This window comes from Crinia signifera, chromosome 2, assembly GCF_055691185.1.
Source record: "Crinia signifera chromosome 2, ASM5569118v1, whole genome shotgun sequence".
In the NCBI taxonomy this organism is placed as follows: Eukaryota; Metazoa; Chordata; class Amphibia; order Anura; family Myobatrachidae; genus Crinia; species Crinia signifera.
Window position 1 is genome coordinate 375,448,999 of NC_139218.1, and position 22,754 is coordinate 375,471,752.

At 42.8% G+C, this 22,754-nt stretch overlaps 1 protein-coding gene across 1 annotated transcript in view; it reads right to left on the reverse strand.

The window, feature by feature from the left end:
• The window catches only part of CNTN5 (contactin 5), a 1,198,205-nt gene extending 1,180,492 nt beyond the window's left edge, over positions 1 to 17,713 (reverse strand). The window contains exon 1 of the mRNA XM_083170083.1: positions 17,159 to 17,713. The gene's annotated coding sequence lies outside the window, so the exon portion shown is untranslated. The remainder of the gene's footprint in view (positions 1 to 17,158) is intronic.
• Between the last annotated feature and the right edge of the window lie 5,041 nt (positions 17,714 to 22,754).

The window sequence follows — 22,754 nt, forward strand, 5'->3', positions numbered from 1 at the left end:
CAGTGGCAGGGAAGCTCCGGCGTGCAAACTCCGGAGCGGAGGTGAGGGGGGGAGGGGGCCTTCCACCGTCCTGTGGTGGGTTTTGCTGGGGCAGGACAAACCTGCCCTGGTTGGTTTATCCTGCCCCAGCAAAACCCACCACTCAAGGGGTTAATGTTTTTCTTTTAAAGTGGATCACCATCGAATCTGCTACTAGTGCTAGGGCTGTTGAATAGATTTGTGTGTGCTGTCGGCGATGAATCGCCGGGTGCGCGCTCCCGTGTGCAGCCCCTGATGGTCGCTGGTCGCAGGAGCTTGCTCCTGCGATCAGCTATTTCCCTGCCTCTTCCCCCGGCAGAGTCTCCTGATTATCAGCGACCATCTCTGGTCGCTGATGAACAGGAGAGACACTCAGCAATATATTGCTGAGCAATATATCTCCCCGTGTGTACGGGGCATGGGTGCTAAATCCAGCTAGAGCACCAGACAAAACCATCTGGTGTGGTGCGTGGGGGTTCTGCTGACAGCAAGTGGGTCAACAACCATTAGGGCAATATGCATTTAAGTTGACGTGCATTAAAGTTGACATGCAGGAAGGTCGACTTGACTATAGGTTGACAGTCAAAAGGTCAACATGGGGTTTTTCACATATTTTTAGTCCACATGTGCTGACAGGCGGTATTTCATGCCCTACCATTCGTTAGGGCATGACGGGTGTGCCGAGCGTAGCGAGGAACCGTGCATGAAGCATGCGAGCAGACGCTTTGCTCCTTTTTAGTGTCCATTTTGACTGTGTCGACATTCTGGACAAAAAATTAGAAAAACCCCATGTTGACCTTTTGAATGTCGACCTTCCCCATGTCGGTCTAATGCTTGTGTCGACCTAATGACCCTGTCAACCTAACCCATGTTGGACTACAGTCATGTTGACCTTCCCGCATGTCAACATTAATGCATGTCAACCTAAATGTATGTTGATCAAATGGTGTCGACCTAATGGTTGTCGACCTTCTTGCTGTCATCCCTATGTCCCATACCCGGTTTGGCTACCCTTGCTGTAAGTGTAGCTTTTGTAGTACTCTTAGTGGAACCAAGCCTCCAGTGTATTAAATTCACATCTGACCCAGGTACAGGAAGGGGTGGGGGACCCAGGTACAGGAAGGGGTGGGGCCCCGACTACAAACTTTCAGTAGGTTCCAAATATGCAGCATTTTTATATCAGACACATTTGCGATTTTATGTCCGATGCTGAATACGGCCCCTTGTATGTAGTTTATTCTTAATGATGATACAGTATCTGTTCTATCTGCCAGCACAGCGTGTTATATTTTTTACAATATACTGTAATAGTGGTTTTCTTAAAATAGATAATATGTTGGGCACAGGTTCATTAACTACTGAATTGTCTTCCCTCCCATGACACACCATGACTTGCTCCATTAACCTACAGCGGCTTGCCTACCTCTTGCTACAGTGATTTCTCCGACCCAATCAGTGCTATTATACAGTACTGTAGTATTGTGTTACCTATGCTATGCCTCACACAGATGCTATGCATTGTACATGCTTGAATATTCCTTTATTATGCAATGTTAATTTGTTTACCCATGCAGACACCTTTTGCTACCTTACATATAAAAGATAATAATAATAATAATAATAATAATAATAATAATAATAATAATAATAATAACAGTGGCGTAACTAAGTTTTGGGCGCCCCCCGCCATTAGGGGGGGGGCGCCCCCCGCCCCGCCAAGCACCCCCAATCCCCCGCCGCCCATGCAAACCCCCCCCCCGCAATCCCCTGCAGCCTTACCTATCGCGCTGGTCCCGGCGGCTCCGTTCTTCTTCTGCTGAGGACCACCACAAAATGGCCGCCCCCATACAGCAGACAGTTTCAGAGAACTGTGTGCTATATGGGGACGGCCATTTTGTGGTGGTCCTCAGCAGAAGAACGGAGCCGCCGGGACCAACTCCATGCGTAGTTGGATAGTAGGGGTATGAAAAAATGGGGTGCATTTAACATGGGAGCCCAGATAATACATAAGTACCTACATTTTTAATATCTGCTTAATTATCCATTATTACCCATCTATCCTTTGGGGACATTTTATATTGGGTAAAACTATGCTCCACTGCAGGTGGGGCAGATGTAACGTGAAGAGAGATTATATTTAGGTGAGTTCAAGGTGAAATATAAATTGCAGTGTTAAAATCAAGCTGTCTAACATCTGTGGGCTACATGCAAAAGCAGCCAGTATTTACCCTGCATATAAAAACATACATGTACTTGCTCCCCTTGCATGGCTATGTGGTTTGTTCCAGACACAAAATGACTTGCTTTATTGAATCTGGCCCAGAGTTTGGAAAAACTGATACACAAGATGTCAATGAGTCTGTTAGCAGATCTGGTCTAGACAAATATAACTATTTACCAGCTAAACAACCCCTGTAAATATGCCTGGTAGTCAGGGCTTAAAGTGGTCCTCGACAGTTCCACCCTGTCCCCCCCCCCCCCCGCCCCCCCCCACACACACACACTTTAACCTTGCTGGTACACATATTCACCTATAGCACTTCCGCAATGCAGAACCTACCTTTCCCATACCTCCCAACATCTTCACTAGAATTTAGAGAAAAAGGGGTGTGGCCTATGTCATAGGGGCATGGCCTCACGGGGATGCTGCAGCGGCAGGCCACACGCCCATTTTCTGCCACTACAGGGCATGGCCCCGCCACTCTGCCTCTCTGCACATGCGCACTACATCAATTCCCCACCCGGTAGGCAGGACTCCGAACTGCCCCCCCCCCCCCCCCCACCACGGGTCACTGCCATCCCCGAAGGCATGCCTCTCCTAAGTCTAAATTTCCATTTTATTAGCATAATTTTTTTTTTTTTTTCACATGAATTTAAATTACTTTTTTTTTAGGTTTTTCAGTTAAATGGCGAAATAATTGCTGGTGGCCGGCCATGACAGGGCATCAGAAAGGGTTTAGCCAGATAATGCTCAGTGATAAATAACATTGTTTTACAATGTTTAATTATGGTGTTATTCTCTCTCTTATCCCATTATCAAAGTGAAAAATTGGAAATGGCTTCAAAAGAGGCCATTTGCATTCCATAAACAGAAATCAGCAGCCTAGACGAGACATTTCCATCTTCTGTCAATGCGATAAAAAAGGCAACAAAAACTTATAAAGAGTCTGCCGTGTTTTAGACTCCTCTGTGTCAGTCATTTTATGGAGTCTAGGGGCCTATTTATAATAATATGCGCTGGCATCACGCTAATTATCTAACTTTCCGTGGCTTGCAGCGGCAGATACAATCCCACCTGAGCAATTCAGCATTTCTCCAGGCCTGTGACAGCTGCTCTGAAAATCCCACAACCCCTAAAATACACACTTTCGCAGGTAATGAGTTGCGGCGGAAGTTTTGCGCTGCCGGGCTGTGGGTGAACTCTACTGTAGTTGACGGATGTGCTCAGCGAAAGCCAGAGAGGTGGAAGAATCCGCATAGATCACAGATGCTGGTTGTTGCAGCAAAAATCACCACATGCGACTTCTGTGGTGTTTGGCGCAATCCTTTTGCCAGGTTCATGCTTCTAATTTGCTCCTGCAGTTTATAGAGACTCATCGATGTTGCATAAGTAATGTGGCTTAACTAAAATTTGTGCACCCCCCCCCCCGCCAAAAGAAATGTTCAACGCCCCACCCTCTTACCTCTAACGGGACTGCTGCCATCGCCAGGTCTGTTGTTGCTTCACTGCCGGATCTACCTGCTCTACCTGCTCTCGGCGGTCCCAGCGCTCCTCCTGATACAATGATAAAATGCCCCTTGCAAAATGTCCGCTGCCTTACAGCAGACAGTTATTAAGGGTACAAGAGGAGGCCGCTACCTCCTCTACCATTCTCAATAACTATCTAATGTGAGAGAGCAGCCATTTTGTGAGGGGCATTTATAATGGCAACAGGAGGAGCGCTGGAACCGTAGACAGGGAGATCTGCTTGTCCTGTCATCAGAGCAGTAACAGACCCAGAGATGTTGGCGAATCCATTAGCAGAGCATCAATAGCCCCCACAGACCCCAAGTGCCCAAACTTACTAAGCGCATCCAAGCCACCTGGGGTCTGTGGAGCTATTGTTACACCAATGGTTGCAGCGTGGTGATTCCGCGCAAGATCGCCGCAACGATCAGCACTGCTACATCTGTACCTTCCAGTGGGCGGCTAATATCATGTGAAGATGTTGTCAGTTACTGCAATGGCTTATACTGGTGTATAGGTATGCTATGATCTGTTAGTGAGGAGAGTGGCAGAGGGATACAGCTCTGTTTAATCTGCCATAGAAGCCATAGAAAAGTCTGGTGCAGGGAGGTACATGGTTATAATGAGCACTGTCAGAGAGAGCATAGAGGGACATTTCAACTGAGGCCCTAGGGAAGAGATGTTCCTGTGGTAACGAGCTGCCCCAAAATGTATAGAGCCCATATAGTCGCCCATGAAAAGAGAGTAAGACCTTCGGTAAAGGGGAAATACAACCCTATCATTGAGAGGTAAATACAGGCCCATCGGTGAGAGGGAAATACAGGCCCATCGGTGGGATGTAAATACAGGCTGATCGGTGAGAGGGAAATACAGGCCCATCAGTGAGATGTAAATACAGGCACATTGGTGAGAGGGAAATACAGGCCCTTCAGTGAGAGGGAAATACAGGCCCATTGGTGAGAGGGAAATACAGGCCCATCAGTGATATGTAAATACAGGCACATTGGTGAGAGGGAAATACAGGCCCATCAGTGATATGTAAATACAGGCACATTGGTGAGAGGGAAATACAGGCCCATCAGTGAGAGGGAAATACAGGCCCATCAGTGAGAGGGAAATACAGACCATTGTGAGAGGGAAATACAGGCCCATTGGTGAGAGGGAAATACAGGCCCATTAGTGAGAGGGAAATACAGGCCCATTGGTGAGAGGGAAATACAGGCCCATCAGTGAGAGGGAAATACAGGCCCATTGGTGAGAGGGAAATACAGGCCCATTGGTGATAGGGTAATACAGACCATTGTGAGAGGGAAATACAGGCCCATCAGTGAGAGAAAAAAACAGGCCCATCGTTGAGAAGAAAATACAGGATCATCGGCGAGAGGGAAATACAAGCCCATTGGTGAGAGGGAAATACAGACCCATTAGCGAGAGGGAAATACAGACCCATCTGTCAGAGGGAATTACAAGCCCTTCGGTCAGAAGGAAATACAGGCCCATTTGCGAGAGGGATAACCAGCAATACTAGTTCACTTCTCTAATGCTCATGTACCCTCCACACCAGCTGTTAGAACCAGGGGCGGATTTAGGGATGAGGGCGCCCCTAGGCACAACAATAATGTTTACTAAGTAGGACAGTTTATAGGGGCAGTATCTGCATGTCCTATCCATTTACACTCTATTTAAGATGGAATATAGTACAGTACAGTGGATATTTTGCAGTTATTGGTACATTTTGGGCTGACAGTACTATCACAGGCATCCAAGTGCCGCCCCCAAACATGTGCCGCCCCTAGGCCGGTGCCTCACGTGCCTAATGGGAAATTCGGCTCTGGTTAGAACCACATACCAAGCGGCACATGGAAAGAAAGCGTCAAACCTAGGATACTACAGCATCATCTCCGGGGCGATTACCAATATCGTTTGGGCCCAGCTTTGCACTATTCCTCCCTGATTACACTATGAGTAATAAGTAGATGTTGAACACCTGTAATAATAAACTGTATGTTGTTACTGTATATAGTATAACAGTAAAACATTCTGCAGCCCTGCTTCTATGGTTTCATAGGATTTATAATGGGCATTTTGGACAAAGGACAGCTTCCTTCTCAGTTCTGCAAGAACATTTAAAGCAATCATTTAGCTGTAGCATCCAAAGCTCCGGATACGCTGACAGGCTAATTAGAGGGAACATGTTTTAAGCATACAGTAATTGCCCTTGTACTGTATATACAACCGGTGATGTTCAGGAACAAACTGTAGTATTGATTTGGCAGCTGAAGTATACAAGTGTTATTTTTCCCCACTGAGGGGCTGCAGTCTTTGGGTTATTGTATGCTGTAGTAATGGATTCGAAGAAATGTTTTCCTATGAAAACAACAAATAGCAGAATGTATTGTTGCTCTACTGAGCTACCGGTCTACTGGGACGAGGAGGGGAGGGGGAATTGTGACGTAAGCATACACACAGGGAAATCCATTTCTAAGCGATGTAGTCAGATCACTTAGGAAGGGATGCAGTTTAAATCCCGGCGGTCGGGATCCCGGCATTCAGAATCCCGACGCCGGAATCCCGACCGCCGAAATCCCGACAGTTTCTCCCTCCGTGGGTGTCCATGACACCCCTGGAGGGAGAATAAATTAGCGTGCCGGGCATAGCGAGGCACCGCGCCCGCTGCGTGGCGAGCGAGCCCACAAGGGGGGGCGATCCACGCCCCCCCCCCCCCCTGTTAGGATTTCGGCGGCGGAATTCCGGCGGCGGGATTTTGAACGCCGGGATCCCGACCGCCGGGATTTCATACTGAATCCCTTACGAATGTGACTGAAATTGCCCCTTAAGTATCTATCCCATGGGAAACATCCGTAGAAATATCTTACAGCTCTGAGCAGTGGCAAGCGCAGGATTTTAAGAGGGAGTTTCCAAATGTAATCCAAAATCTCCCACTCTGCAGTGCCTTGGAGTCTGGGGAGCAGTAACAACCTTGAAAATTGGTCTTTGTATACACTGGGTACTGTATGGAATGCTGCATACTCATTGACAGTTGGGAATGTATTTGTGTACATCTCTGCTATCTAGTGCAGCATGCAATGACACCCTGGTATACACAACTACAGGTCTGGACACATCTGTACTGTAGTATGAGGGAAGCAGCGGTCTACCGGCTTTGGCCTAGCGGGAAATCAGAACATTAAACATATGGGCCAGATTCTCTAAGCTTCAAAAGTGATAAAATGGAGAGTGATAAACAACCAGCCAATCAGCTCCTACCTTCCATGTCACAGACTGTGTTTGAAGAATGTCAGGCAGGAGCTGATTGGCTGGACGTTTATCACTCTCCATTTTATCACTTTTAAAGCTTAGAGAATCTGGCCCATAGTGACAGAATTTGTGGGTTGTGGGACCAGGAGAGTGACCATGGGATTCAGGGGATGCAAAGTGTGTCAGGGAAAAACAGTGGGTGACAGGAAGGGGGTGACAGGGCCAGCAGCGGGCCAGTTAGTCCTCAGTCCACCTGCTGCACCAATGGTAGTCCCGCCTCTAATTGCAAGAGGTCTTTTTATTGAACCTCAACCTGATCTTGTACACAGCCGATATAGCAATGTTTCACAAAAGTCAGCCCTCAAGATCAGTAAAAAAATGTAAGGATTTAATTATACATGTTTGAACACAGGTGTATACATTAGTAGCCCAGACATTTTGATTTATCCATCTGTGTTCAAGCATGGATATCCTTAAATTCTGGACTTGAAGAGCGAGTTGAGAAATAATGGAGGTATCATGTGACATCATGAGCAATTCATAGCCACCGCTTTCAGTGACAATGGGGGAGATGTATCAAACCTACTTAAAAAATACAGGTTGTGAGGTTTCCCATAGCAACCAATCAGGTCCTAGCGGTCATTTATCAAGTGCATTTGACAAAATGACACAAGTAGCAGCAGATTGGTTGTCATAGGCAACAGCTCCACCCCTTCCTTTTAAAAGGTTTGATTCATCTCCCCCTAAATCGCTTTTAAATGATTCTGGACACTTCTGAGATGATATCCTTTTTATTTTCACTAATATTTTATCCCATGTACTTTACTTTGCCGTTCTCATCCATTTTCTCTAGTATGATTTTTAAGGAAGCAAATCTTCCAGTGACCTAGTAAAAAATAGATTTTGCAATAAAGTTGGGCTCTTTATTCTTTGTGGATTTACAGAAGATTTAAGTCTCTCTCCACTACAAAACGCTTCTGTATCGTACATGTGCTGCGGGGCCAGACACAATCCAAACTGCTGCATTCTCCCAACCAATTCTGCAGGAACAGATGTGCTTGCTAGATAACATATTTAAATGAAAGGATGACTCGCAGTTCCCCTGATAATTGAACATATCAAAGAATACCAAACCCTTGTGTGATTATCTTAGTGTATCAACATGACTTAATAGAAATAATATTTTATTCACAACATATCGGTCTTATAGGACTGTACTGAGTGAAATAAGGCTTTGTTCTAGACCAGTGGTTCCCAAACTGTGTGCTGTGGCTGGTAGGGGTGCCGCGGAGTACTTGCAGGAGTGCCCTGGGTTGGTGGTCCAGGACAAATTCAAATTATATATGGTCAATGTAATAAGGAAAATCAGTGCTAGAGGTCTTCTTTAGAAATTCTAAGAGTGGTGTGAAATAATATTCTGCCTATGGGGTTCATTTAGATGTGGTTGGTGTTGCTACATACTTGACTACCTTAAGTGTCTGATCTCCGGGAGAAACCTGGAGAGGAGATTTTCTGCAGCATTTCCGGGGGGCAGGGTGGGGCTTGCTGTTACAAGACCCCACCCCCATCCCTGTAAATGCAATGATTTGCGGCTCTTTAAGGAGGGGGTAGTACTAAATTATGTGATATTGCATCATTTTAGCCCCGTCCACTCCCCAAAGAGCCGCAAATGTTGGTATTTGTCCGGCAAAGGGAGTGGGTGAAGGGGTTGATCCGGGAAAGTCCTGTTGCTAGAGAGATGGAGGTCACTGGGTTTAGGCAGCACATCAAGAGGTGACATAATTAAGTGACTATGCACCCTCCCCAACCCCCTTCTGCATACCCTCCCAACATGACTTATTCCATTAGGTACAAAATGATCTTTTCCTGGACTTCCCTGCCAGTGGCAGTAACAGAGGTGGGGCTCAAGCACAGTCCAAAATTCAAAGAGGGGGGGTCACATCAACTGTCAGTGAGTCCAGGACAGTGATTTGTGGGGTGGCAGTAGGTGTGGCTCCCCTTTTTGAATATTGGACTGTGCTGCAGGCTCACATCTGCAACTGCCACTGGCAAGAAAGTCCAGCAATAGAGCGTTGTGTAACTAATGGAATAGGTCATGCTGGAGGGTATGCTTCTGGACTGCCGTGAGCTGTACACAGGGCCACTTGGAACAAAGGCTAACAAGTTGTCTGTGTTCTTCAGACAGCTCACGTACTTGATATACTTTACAGTCATAAGTTCAGGTTAGTCATTAAAGTCTGTTTCAGATTCCTGTTGAAGTAGGCTTTTAGTTACTGATTTTGTTATTATTATTATATATAAAATCTTGCTTGTCTATTGATTTAGCTGTGCTATATAGCAGGGAAGCGGGTTTGCAGTTACATTGCCATCACTATTAATGGTGAAGGGCACCTGTTATGCAGGGTTGCCATGGCATTTTCTAATAGAGAAAAGACCTCTACTACTCAGATAACATGCAATATACCTCCTCCATTCTATTCACCTCTCACATACTCTTTGTTTTCCAATGAATTAAAGAATTTACAAGGCACCCTTGTAAGCACCACCTTGCTTTATTCATACCTGCCAACTATCCCGAATCTCATGGGACAATAATGATTTTTTTGTGACTGTCCCGCATCTCACCGGGGCAGCAGTGTCACGCAGTGATGGGGGGTTGGGAGACCCTATGTTACGCTACTCTGTTAAGCACAGCAGTGGTGAATAGAAGAGAGAGGCGGAAATGGGGTGGGGCCTTGTGGGAAGTCCCGCAATCATAAGCCATGCCCCCTGACCACAAGGCCACTCACCACACATTTCTGCATGCCTTAGACATGCGTATTTGTCCACAGTACAGTACATATCTTTCAAAGTTGGCAGGTATGCATTTCTCGCCATGTCTCTTATTCCTTTCACACAGCTCCTATAACCCGGGTTGGCCACACCTGCAATTCAACCCGGCTTATCAGCATTTATAAAATATATATATGAAAATTAAAGTGAAATAAGCACAACATTATAAAATTATTATTTAAAGTAGTTTAGAATATATGTATTTGGATGTCTTTTACAGTGTATTATGTATATACAGTATTATTGGGTTTAGTAACTCTATGAATTCATTGCTTGGGGGTGGTAATCTTCCTTTTGCGCTGCTCAAATTCTGCTACATCACACCAGTGCCGCTATACCATGTGCACCCTCAGCCAGTGGCTAATCCAGGGAGGGGGTTTGATCAGTGCAATCGCTCAGCACCCCTTCCAGCATTCATCAGCATCGCTGGACCTTCTGCAACCAAGCGCACAGCAGTATGAGCTGGGCGGCTGTTGGCTGATAGTCTAGAAGGTGAGAACGGCCCCTCCAAGATTTTATCCCAAACTTTTCATTCCACTGAAACACTTTTGTGCAATCTATATCTTGTCCAGTACTCTATGCCTGCTACACATATAAAACAACTACAGTATAGACCAGGGGTTCCCAAACATTTTTGAATCACAGCACCCTAGAGTATCATCATTTTGTCACAGCAACTATGGGCCAAAAATAGTAGAACAAAAATATAAAATCAACAAGATTGGGTATAAATGTCCCCCTTAGGGTCACTTATATGATGAGGGACAGGATTTGCTTCTGTTTGTACACATATTTTATGATTGTCAGCTACCAGCACTGGCTTCTTCTATTACATTGCCCATAAATAATTTGAATAATTTGAATTGGTCATGGATCACCAAACCCAGCACCCTGCAATTGTCCCAAGGCACCCCAGGGTGCCACAGCACACAGTTTTGGAAACACTGGTATAGAGTCTACAAATCACATTTGCTGTATCATATAGTCACAGTACAGCTGTCTGCATAGTTGCCTACCCTCCTGCATTCTGCAGGAGACTCCCTGAAGTAGGTGTAATCTCCATCTCTCCCTGAAGAGTCTACAAACCTCCCGGATTTCTCCTAACCCAACTTATGCAGCTGTTACATTTTTTTTTTTGGGGGGGGGGGGAGAAATCAGAGTTATATACAATCAGATGGGCTTTGCACTTGGAATTCATTACATAGGCATCACATTTATTGTCACGTATGTTGTGCTGAGAGTGAAGAAACTAAATATCACAGTAAATAGTTGCAAACAAATAATCCAATATTGCAGGCAGCACTGCTACATTTCCCATAGTGTATAGTCACTAATGTTATCTAGAAATATCTCGCAACAAGCATTTAAACACATATACACCTATATATGGAACTATGGGTGGAGCATGACACACCCCATTAATGGAAACTTCTGCTGCCAACTATAATTTCCCTGAAACTAGTTTTCAAAAGTAAGCTAGTATGGCTGTCTGTGTAATTCCGTGCCGCGCTCTACCCTTCTTCTCCCCTGTGTTTCCCTACTGTATACAGTAAATGTATATACTGTATATGACAATAGTAAGTGGTCAGCTTGGAACACGCATAGGCAGAAACTCATTTATATACTTGAAAATCTGTAACATAAGATTAAATACAATTCAGCACATTTTGAAAGTCAGTCGTCCTCTAAATACAGAACGGCCATTCCTTAACTTGATCCAAACATGGAAGTCATTATACTGTAACAGGGCTACATGTTAGTTCTAACAATACAATCTGGATCCTTTGAGAATTTCCATTGAGAATTTCCGAGGTGCTATGGCTACAAGATCATCTCCTGGGGGAGAGTAGGTAACAAGTGCCTGACTGCTATCATAACCGCCAAATAACACTCTCTAATTACAGGACTTTACTGTGTTTGTTTCCTGACATTCCACCAACCGTCGTACTGGAGGCAACAATGGTATTACAGTACTATTGCGTTTTATTTGCTACAACGACACCACAATCATTCATAAGATATCTAGGGGTAAATTTACTGGTGGGATGGGAGTTCTATTTCACATACAGTAGGTTGTTGCCAGGGAGACCAATCAGATTCTATCTATTATCTTCTAGAAGGTGCTAAATAAAAGAGTAGATTCTGATTGTTCGCCTATAGCAACATCCCATGTGACATAAAACTCCCACCTTACTGTAGTAAATATCGACCTTATGTCAGACTAGATTTGATGTCCCACCCTGCAGCTTATTTTATGGGTAGCAGGTGCCTGGGTCCGTTTTATCCAATGACGTAGACCGATACAACATAAGAAAACGATTACCACTTGATACAAAAAAAAAAATGACACTGAAACACAGCAGCCAGTCAGCTCCAGTGTAAGGTTTGACCGGCAAGTTGGACAATGTAAGCAGGTGTCTTACTGGTTGCTATGGTATATTGCACATTTTGCAACTCAATTCTGTTTTAGTAAAATAGGCCTCACTTGGCGCTGGAGATGAGGTCACTTGGCGCTGAAGATGAGGTGAAGATACTGGTTTGTGTGTGGGATATATGACTGTCTACGAATGGAAAGAATCTGACTGCTAATGGGAGCTGGGTGAGGGGCGCAATTATTAAATCTCGAGAATTCATCATAGTACGTTGTCATGCTTTATAGCTCTCTCTCAATCTCTCTCTCTCTCATTCTCTCTCTCTCTCTCTCTCTCTCTCTCTCTATATATATATACACACTATATATTAGCTGTTAGGAATCCATAAACCGTCAGATAAAACTGGTATAAAATACATGTAGATGAAACGTATCCAACAGGGTCCTATAAACCATGTTGCATGCCACACGAAGCATGTTGTATAATGATTATCTTGCTTCCCAACACCACTCGGGTCTTGGGTTCCATCCCTACCAATATCCAATCTGTGTGGATTGTGTATGTTCTCCCCATATTTGAGTTAGATTTATGATTGAGTGTGATTCCTCGCAAACGACCTAAACCCCAGTGTTTGTGTGTTTAGATTGCAAAATTCCCTGTGGCAAGCGCCAAATAACTAAAATTCTCCATAAAGCGTTGTGGAATATGTGTGCACTATATAAGTAGCGTGTAATATAGAGGCATTAGATTATGAATATTTCACAGTACATTCTCCTGTATTTTATGGTTAGAGTGGGTTTCTCTGCGATCCTGGTACAATACAAACTTCCCAGCATGCTACAGCTAATCCCTATTTATGTCAATCATCTAAGTAATCAGTTCTTTTAAGTAACACTGTAAATGTAATAACAGCATGTGCATTGGTAGGTTTAAGTGCAGTTACTATCAGGATGAAAGGGGTTACACGTGTTTCTCACTACCCGGAAACATCAGATTATTTTGTGCTGTAGAGGATCCTGAAGTTTGGCCACATGCAATTTTCTACAGTTGACTCCAAACTCCCCCTTCCCCCCCCCAACACCTTTGTTGCCTACAGAAAAGTGGAATTATCGGTGGGGCTATCATTTTCAAACTATGCCCGCTTTTGGGTTGTACTGTTTTTAGTTACAGCTTGGATATCGACCTATCAATGGCAGCGATTGGGTACAAGAATTTGGTTGGAGGTTGAGGCAAATAATTAGCTATGACCAATGTTATAATGAATAAAGAGGGAATTAGCCATTATTGTGAGTACATTTGCTAATAGGATCACATATCATTCCATGGTACCGAAATTGTCTCTTTAATGCCCTTTGAGTGCCAATGTTGCTGTGAGCTATCCTCAAAAAAATATCCGCTAAAAATGCCAGTGTCGCTCACAGCGACTGTTCTTTTAGTAGAAGTAAGTACAAATACGGCCAAGCCAATTCATTGAAGTTTATTTAGATATTGCTCCAACAAAAAGAACAGTCTTTGTGAGCGATGCTGGCATTTTTAATGGATATTTTGGGGATCTCTAACAACGACATTGGCACTCAAAGGGTTTAATGAAAAAGTTTGCTTGGCAATTTTCACACATATTTTGACAAATTCCCGTGGCACTCAAAGGGTTATTGCTGTCGACCATTACTGAAAACGAGGGAAATTCTGTCAACTCGGGAAAAATAAATTGGAGAAAGATAAATTACTAACCAATCATCACCTGCCATTTTGCCGGCTGTTATAAAAAAAAAAAAACAGAATCTAATTGGTTCTCTCTCTCTCTCTCTCTCACTCTCTCCTTTGATTCATCACCCCCATAGACCGGAGAGGTTGGGTTGCTGCTGTATGAATCGGGGACACCACCATACTTTGGGGATCACCAGAAAGTGGAGTTTAGCCAATTAGAACATACTCCCTCTCTATTATATAAGCAACTGATACACAATAAACTCACATTTAAAAAAAATCTATATCCATTGGATGGGAACAAATACTATTTTTGCTTTCATTCATCGGTAATTTTGAATATATAATACATTTCTATTTTTACAAGAGGTTGCAGATGTTGTAGATGCACTTTTGCAATAGAGTAAAGCTGCTCCGACAACACCTAAGTGTTATTTTGGCTTTACTTTGCAACCATGAACAAATATGCTACCTGTATTACAAAACCAGTGCCCTGTAATCTATTGACAATACCAGATCTGGTTTCTGTATACTTGTCATAGTGAAAGCTCAAGATGGACAGAGAGGCAGATACAGCTATAATCTCAGTTGTCAGCTATAAAAAAAGATGGTCATTAGATATTGTACTATGAGCAAAAGAATCTGCCATGCATGTTCTCCCCAAGAACACTGGAAATGTAGGAGGAACAAGAATCTTACTCGCCCTCTAGTGGTTGTTATCAGTACTTCTCTATTTTACTTAGGGAATCTTTGAGAAATGCCAATGGGGTGTATAATTACAAAATGACTTCTATGAAACTACGTCTGCCAACTTGAATTTAAATATGATGATTATTTAAAGAAACCTATATGTGGCGTCTGACCTAAAGTAGTCTTACTACAGAATATATGAAAGGTGTCCTTTTAATGAAACACTTTCAAATGAACTAATGGTCATTAAATGTACAAGTCTATGAAAAGGACATTGATGAAATGATCTAAAAAAAACAAACAAACTGGCACTGGTCACTAAATGAAACATGTATTATACTGTTAAAGTTAGAAAGCTTCCAATGTACAGTATTACAAAACTTTATGTCAGTAGTAAATTTCACTACAAATTTTGACTTTTTCTTCCACAAGCCCCTAGAGACTCACATATGCGGAATCCTGTCATTATCGCACAACATGAATGAGCTGTTACTATTAAACAAGTCATTTAACGGACACAAAGTGCTTAACAAGAATATCCCAAGTAACTAATATGCAGTGAATGAATTCTATTCACAGTCAGCGTCGAAATTCCAAAGTCTCCCAGTACTGATTGTATACACAGTAATAGGGATGTGACTTATACTGTACGTTCAAAAATGATTTCACTGTGGTTATATACATAGTCGCCAACCATATATAAGCTGCATAGATAACTTGTATTTTTATTGTTTAGACTTTGCATCAGCCACGGTCCATTCTCTGAACAAAATGTGATTCTACAAATCTTAAAAATAAAATTCTCAGGATCATAGAAAATGAGATCAATAAATCTGTGTTATCTGCCATTCCATCCATTTAAAGGGACAGTCCATTTAAAGCGACCTTTGACCCCAATCATAAGTCACCCTTAAGTGCTTCAGTCTGTTAGACAAATTCTGCACATGCAAAATCTTGTAGAGTCATTCAGACATTTTGTATTATTAATTATGCACCTTTTAATGATTTTTACAGCCTGTGTTGTAATAAATGAAAATAATTGTTACTAGTGTAACATACGTAACGTAAATACAATTACATCATTGTAATTAGAATATTATATGATATTATATGATAATATGTAATGTTTTAGGAAATAAAGGTTTATGAAGATGTATCATAAATTCCTTGACATCTATCTATATCTATCTATCTATCTATATATCTATCTATCTATCTATCTATCTATCTATCTATCTATCTATCTATCTATCTATCTATTTTACCATATATATGAATATACTCACTGTAAGCATAGCAAAGTTTTCAGAACTTTTTTAACATACTACATCAAACTCCAGTTGATATTCATCTGATGTACAGTGCATGCAGTTGGATAAGTTAATTACTGATCACAAAAAGCCATCAAGCCATGCTTTTGCTGTGGGACCACCAAGGTCCAATGTACCACAAGGCTCCTGTCACATTCCTATACTAAAAAGAATTCAATGAGGAATGCTCAAACCAACCAATAGGGGCAGATGGAAGTCTTAATCTCATGTCACAACTGAAAACAACACATGGACCCAGCTTACACTACTCCCAACATGATTTCTATGTCTCATACTCTGTGTTTACTACTGAAATATTTGGCAGCGTACTGTTTAACATGTCCTAGAATATCATATTGCCAAAAACAGAATATCCAAGTATCTGATTTTGCCCGTTGGCTGTAGATAAGGAAACCACAAGTGTACCACGTATCAGCAAATAAGACATTTGAGTGCCACAGTATATGATATTCAGCATATTATATACCTAGTCAAATGAATCACATATACAGTAATTGCATGTACTGTAATGGTATGTCTATTGCAACAGTCTACTTTTATTTGCCAGTACGATGTATCAGGATTCACATGACTATGCAAAGTAAAGTTGACGCAACTTATGGTCAAACAGGTGGAAAGTTTTGGAGAAGTCAATAAGTCACATGTTGGTGTCAAGACCCTAAAGCAAAGCAATTAGGGTCATAGGTAATATCTGAATCATGATGCACTCATTATGCTGAATGTTGTGTGCTAGGCAGTCCTGCTGAGCACAAGCACACCTGTTAATGACCACATGCAACCAACCTGTCCAGATAGCATTATGCACAACAGACTGCATACTGGGCAGCACAACCTGGCAATCCTCCTGTACTGCATATAGGATTACACACTGTGATATTATATCACTGATACAGTATGATCACATCCAAACCAGAAAGAAGCACAGACATGAAGTAACTTATGCTGCAGCCTCCTGTGCCTGCTGTGTGTAACATAAAGCAGGCTCACATACAGTATATCATGCAGTATCCTGTGTACAGCAGGTGTAGGCAGAGAGATGCACAGACCCCTAATTAGGCAGCAGTGACAGCAGGATGCAGTTCCTAAATACATTGCATTCTGATAGCAAAGCAACTTCCAGCACATACATGCCTGCCAAGCCTGCCTATACATGTGTGCAGGTTCCCTGTGATACAGGGCTGCAGAAAGTACAGACACATGTGAGATGCATGTCACAGCCTTACCTGGCCTGCCATAGGACTCCTGTCTGTCTCTCCCAGCTCCTCAGTGTATTATACCATTCCACTGTAAGGTAAGTCAGATACAGCACTGGTGTGTGTGTTATCCCCAGCCAGAGGGATGGAGTTTGTGTGGCTGCTGTCCTCAGCACCACACTCTGCAGACTAGGTCCAGTTCCATGTAGAGCCTGCTGTCCAGCACTGAGCCCCAGGATCACTTTGCAGCTGTGTACATGCTTCCCCCCCACCACTCTCTATTGGATTATATGGGAGACTAGGTGATGCACCTTCTCTGGTTGGTGGTTTGTGTAGAACAATTCCTCATCCAATGCTTTCTCTGTTCTGTGCAGCTGGGCGCCTCTCACTGGCTGCATCCTTCTTGTGAGCTGTGTGCTTCTCCTCCCTCCTCCCCTGCCTTATTCTTTCCTTCTTTCATTTCCTTCTTATTCTCTTTCTCTCTCCCTCTCTGTCTCTCTCTCTCTCTCTCTGTCTGTCTGCCTGTCTGTCTCTCTGTGTGTGTGTGTCTCTCTCCCTCTCTCTCTGTTTCTCGCTCACTCTCTCCTGTTCCTCATTACTTTCCTCACTGGCTGGAAGTACAATTCTCCTATTTTCATACCTCCCTCTCCTGGTATGTTTGTGTCTCTCTCTCGCTTAGTCATCCGAACATGTTACCTGTGGATACAGCTTCTAGGCAGCAGAATACCTGCACACACTATACATGCAGGGTTCTCTCTTTGATGTTATGGAACTCTCACATGTGTACTGACTGTATATTCACATGTCACACGCATCCATATAGACAGATACTGACACATAGAACATCTCACATGTGTACTCACTGTATATTAACCTGTCACACACATCCATATAGACAGATACTGACACATAGAACATCTCACATGTGTACTGACTGTATATTCACTTGTCACACGCATCCATATAGACAGATACAGACACATAGAACATCTCACCTGTGTACTCACTGTATATTCACCTGTCACACACATCCATATAGACAGATACTGACACATAGAAATTCTCACATGTGTACTGACTGTATATTCACATGTCACACGCATCCATATAGACAGATACTGACACATAGAACATCTCACATGTGTACTGACTGTATATCCACCTGTCACACATATCCATATAGACAGATACTGACACATAGAACATCTCACATGTGTACTGACTGTATATCCACCTGTCACACATATCTATATAGACAGATACTGACACATAGAACATCTCACATGTGTACTGACTGTATATTCACATGTCACACACATCCATATAGACAGATACTGACACATAGAACATCTCACATGTGTACTGACTGTATATTCACATGTCACACACATCCATATAGACAGATACTGACACATAGAAATTCTCACATGTGTGCTGACTGTATATTCACCTGTCACACACATCCATATAGACAGATACAGACACATACAGTAGGAGCAAGTTTCATCTTTGCTCCTTTGGCCATGGCTAGCCATGGCTAGCCATGGCTATTCTATTGTTCTCAGCTGCAATACGTATTGTATTGCAGCTGAGAACAATAGAAAAGCCATGGCTAGCCATGGCTAGCCATGACCAAAGGAGCAAAGATGAAACTTGCTCCTACTGTAGATCATCTCACATGTGTACTGACTGTATATTCACCTGTCACACACATCCATATAGACAGTACACATGTGAGATGTTCTATGTGTCAGTATCTGACTGTATATTCACCTGTCACACACACATCCATATACACTGATACTGAAACATACATCATCTCAAATGTGTACTGACTGTATATTCACCTGTCACACACATCCATATAGACAGTACACATGTGAGATGTTCTATTTGTCAGTATCTGACTATACTGTATATCCACCTGTCACACAAATCCATGTAGACAGGTACTGACACAGAGAAAATATCACATGTGCACTGTCTATATGGATGCGTGTCACAGGTGGATATAGTCAGTACACATGTGAGATGTTTGATATGTCAGTATCTGTCTATATGGATGTGTGTGACAGGTGGATATACAATCAGTACACATGTGAGATGTTCTATGTGTCAGTATCTGACTGTATATCCACCTGTCACACACATCCATATACACAGATATTGACACATAGAACATCTCACATGTGTACTGACTGTATATTCACCTGTCTCACACATCCATATAGACATATACTGACACAAAGAACATCTCACCTGTGTACTGACTGTATATTCACCTGTCACATGCATCCATATAGACAGATACTGACACATAGAACATCTCACATGTGTATGGACTGTATATCCACCATCACATGCATCCATATAGACAGTACACATCTGAGATGTTCTGTGTCAGTATCTGACTTTATATCCACCTGTCACATACATCCATATAGACAGATACTGACACATAGGACATCCCATATGTGTACTGTCTATATCAGTGTTTTTCAACCACTGTGCCGTGGCACACTAGTGTGCCTTGAACTGTTCTCAAGTGTACCCCCAGATATTGGCCCTTATTCTGGTTGGTGCGGTCAGAGCCGCACACGGGGCTCCGACCGCACAAACCAAGGGCCGCCCACCAGACGGATCGCCACGGCCGTCCGTACACGGACGGCTGGCGATCCGCATTAAAATGGTGGAGGCTACGCCTCCACCATGGTGGGAGCTGCCCCCTGCATTCGATGGTCGTCGACCATCGAAGGCAGGCCCGCACGCCGCGGCAGCTCCCGCAAGCTAAGACCACACGGACAATCGTCCGTGTGGTAGCTTGTATGGGGGCTGAAAGCTGACATCCGGCGACGTCAGCTTTCCGCCCCCATGTCATGGTAATGAGGGCGTCATGCCCTCATTACCATGCATACGCCCCGCGTTTGCATGGGAACGCCCATGAAACGCGGGGCGTACACATAGGGAAATGAGGGCATGAAGCCTCTCACGCCCCTATACGCCCCCTTTGCGGCGGACGAAATACGTCTGCGGCGAAGGGGGCTGCACATGCGCAGATTGACCTCTGCGCATGTGCAGAGTCCAAACATCGGCGGTACGGCCGCACGCGGGCCGTACCGACCGAATCAGAATAAGGGCCATAGAGAAGCCCAAACCAGTTTACAGCCACCACCAGTTCAACTGTTATTTACTGGTCTCTTCTTTTCATGTAAAGGCCCAATGTATTTTAGTTTTGTTACCTGTGGGGACCAGTGTGATTGTTTTTTATATGGGGGCCAATTGGTTTGTTTTTTGTCTTGTGGGGGCCAATGTGTTTTGCCCTGTGTGGATCTCATGGTGTGCCTTGGCAGTTTTTAAATCTTATTTAGTGTGCCGCAAGGTAAAAATGGTTGAAAATCACTGGTCTATATGGATGCGTGTGACAGGTGGATATAGTCAGTACATATGTGAGATGTTCTATGTGTCAGTATCTGTCTATATTGATGTGTGTGACAGGTGGATATACAGTCAGTACACATGTGAGATGTTCTATGTGTCAGTATCTGACTGTATATCCAACTGTCACACCCATCCATATAGACAGATACTGACACATACATCATCTTACATGTGTATTGACTGTATATCCTCCTGTCACAGACATCCATATACAGAGATTCTGACACATACATCATCTCACATGTGTACTGACTGTATATCACCTGTCACACACTTCCATATACACAGATACTGACACATAGAACATCTCACATGTGTACTGACTGTATATCCACCTGTCACATGCATCCATATAGACAGATACTGACACATAGAGCATCTCACATGTGTACTGTATCTCACATAATAATATATATATCCTAATGTGCATCTCACATGGTAATGTAAATATCCCAATGTACATCTCACATGGTAATGTATATATCCTAATGTACATCTCACATGGTAATGTATATATTCCAATGTACATATCATATGGTAATGTGTATATCCCAATGTACTGTACATCTCACATGGTAATGTATATATCCCAACATACATCCCATATGGTAATGTATATATTTAAATTCACATCCCATATGGCAATGTATATCTCCCAATGTAGATCTCACATGGCAATGTATACAGGTATATCCAGTGGTCGAAGTGGAAATTTTTAAGTGGGGGTATGGAAATTTTGAAGTGGGGGTATGGAAAAGTAAAGAGTGAATATAGTGCGCACCTTCGGACACCCCCCTGTCCATCAACGTCCCCTGCCAGACTGCCCCGTTGTACAGGGGTATTACAAAAGCACAATATGCACTGCTGAGTGATCAGAGAGCATCCTGAGGGGGAAAAAAAAGTTTTTTTTTTTTCTCTTCAGATTAAAGTGGCGGTATGGCATAACCCCGTATACCGCCCCACTTCGACCACTGGGTATATCCCAATGTACATATCACATTTCTACTGACTGTATCCATATAGATAGATACTGACACATAGAACATATCAAATGGTAATGTATATGTATCCCAATGTACATCTCACATGGCAATGTATATATCCCAATGTACATCTCACATGGCAATGTATATATCCCAATGTACATCTCACATGGCAATGTATATATCCCAATGTACATCTCACATGGCAATGTATATATCCCAATGTACATCTCACATGGTAATGTATATGTATCCCAATGTACATCTCAAATGGCAATGTATATATCCCAATGTACATCTCACATGGCAATGTATATATCCCAATGTACATCTCACATGGTAATGTATATATCCCAATGTACACCTCATATGGTAATGTATATATCCCAATGTGCATCTCACATGGTAATGTATATATCCCAATGTACATCTCAAATGGCAATGTATATATCCCAATGTACATCTCACATGGTAATGTATATATCCCAATGTACATCTCACATGGTAATGTATATATCCCAATGTACATCTCACATGGTAATGTATATATCCCAATGTACACCTCATATGGTAATGTATATATCCCAATGTACATCTCACATGGTAATGTATATATCCCACTGTACATGTCACATGGTAATGTATATATCCCAATGTACACCTCATATGGTAATGTATATATCCCAATGTACATCTCACATGGTAATGTATATATCCCAATGTACATCTCACATGGTAATGTATATATCCCAATGTACATCTCACATGGCAATGTATATATCCCAATGTACACCTCATATGGTAATGTATATATCCCAATGTGCATCTCACATGGTAATGTATATATCCCAATGTACATCTCACATGGTAATGTATATATCCCAATGTACATCTCACATGGTAATGTATATATCCCAATGTACACCTCATATGGTAATGTATATATCCCAATGTACATCTCACATGGTAATGTATATATCCCACTGTACATGTCACATGGTAATGTATATATCCCAATGTACATCTCACATGGTAATGTATATATCCCAATGTACATCTCACATGGCAATGTATATATCCCAATGTACATCTCACATGGTAATGTATATATCCCAATGTACACCTCATATGGTAATGTATATATCCCAATGTACATCTCACATGGTAATGTATATATCCCAATGTACATCTCACATGGTAATGTA